Genomic DNA, 1,944 nt, shown 5'->3' with positions numbered 1-1,944 from the left:
TCAAGTGGCGGATCTGCTCAGCTTTAGCGAGGCCAAGCCTCCTACTTAGCCTCAGACCTGCTCGGCGTGAGAGTGCCATTGTCCCGCCCGCCTACCACCACCTATTTAACAAGGCAGTGTGTGAAAGAAGAAAGCGGTCAAAAGAAATACCTCGGACTGCATAAAAACCGTAAAGGACTGGGACCCTTGTAAAATACCTGCAGCCCTTTAAAGTTTTCATCGCGTAGTAATATTTATAGTTCTTCAATTCCTTGTCAGTGTTTGTAGCCAATTTGTTGTGCTCCAATAAATAGGCCGGCCTATTTATCAGCAGACCACATGGCAGCCATTTATGGCACCTAACAAGAGGCAGATGTGTTTTGTATATGTTTTCACGAGCAGGTTCGACATGCTGACAGGCCAAGACAGATAGCGGGGATGTGCAGCCTCTGTCCTGACTGCAGGACAGGCTGTAAACAGCAGATCTGATTAGACCTGGGAGAACGCAAACACGGCTCTCCGATCATCCTTGAGCCTTATTTGTCTTCCCACGACAAAGGCCCTCGATTCATAAACAGGGTGCATCGCTCTGCCTGCATGCATGGCCCGCGCACTGTGAGGCCTGCGTCTATCCCCGAGTGTAAACACGATGTGTACCTAACTGTGTGTGCACTCTCAAACGTGTCTATTTCTTTGTACTTCCCTGTGATGTGCGTGCACATGTGTGTGCACGTCTGAATGTTGCCAATTACCCCAGCTATAAATACAAAGATTCCCATCCGTCACTGAGTTTCTGGGTGGCTGCAGAGCCGCCATAATTAGTTTCAGATGGTCACCAAGAAGTTTCTCCCTGTGCTGCAGCACCGTCGCTGCGACTGTGTGTGTGTGTGTGTGTGTGTGTGTGTGTGTGAAAAAGAGAGAGAGAGAGAGAGAGAGAGAGAGAGAGAGAGAGAGAGAGAGAAAGCTGCAGGGGAGATGGAGGTGGAGAGGAAAAAAGAGGGGGAAAAGATGAGTGACAGAAGTGAATAAATACAGAGGAATAAACAAGGAGACACTAAATGTTTCTTTGTTCTGGAATTGTCCTCATCCTGTGGGTGGCGCACTGGGTGGGTGAAGAGTTGAACTTGTTAACTCAGTAAGGGCTCATGGTTGTGGGACCACTGTTTGTAATTTCATGTGATTTATGAGAATCAAGTCACGTCTGAAGTCAGAATATTTGGATTAGATGGGATTGAATGTTGATTTATTTGTTATCCGTCATGAATTAAAGTGAAAATACATCAATTATTCCTGCTCACGCCAGCGTTGCATGGTGTTCACATTACAGAACAGTGTTCTTTACAAATGCCTCAACATTTTATTAACAACAAACACCTCAGAAATGTTAATTGTGACTCATGATTTATTCATTGGGTGCCATTTATGTGTGATAATGCTGCTCAACAACCGAGTTAAAATTGGATTAAGTGCTGTCCTGTCCCCAAGGGCAGTCGATCAATGGACATATCAGCGATAAATTAGCAGACTTTGGGTTTATTGATCTCCAAAGTAGAGGACGCTGTGGCTCAGTGACAGCTGGGAAGAGGCAGCAAGAGGCTAAGTGCTTGAATCAAACAAGAGAGAACTGAAACAATCAATTACTCCTCTTAATCCAATGCTTTTTAAAAAAAAACCGAGGAAAATATGATTTTGTAGCAAATATAACCAGATGTTTGAGAACATTGAGATGCATCAACACAAACATAAATCTCATTTAAGCTGTTGTTTTCTCTTCTTTATTTTCTTTTGTTGTTATTAAGTATTTATTTATATGAATGTAAATATGCCACTCCAAAATATGTGCCCCTACTGAGCTCAGTTGCATGCAGGCCACGCTGTTCTCCACAAGACAGTGTCCAGTTTAAACCTTGTTTGGTGGTTGGGATGTTGTTTTCCCAGTTCATGTTTTCCCAGTTCATATATATA

The sequence above is a fragment of the Nematolebias whitei genome, chromosome 3 (assembly GCF_014905685.2).
Source record: "Nematolebias whitei isolate Nwh7 chromosome 3, NemWhi1, whole genome shotgun sequence".
NCBI classification, from domain to species: Eukaryota; Metazoa; Chordata; class Actinopteri; order Cyprinodontiformes; family Rivulidae; genus Nematolebias; species Nematolebias whitei.
The sequence above is the reverse complement of the archived record's forward strand: the minus strand, read 5'-3'. Positions refer to the sequence as shown.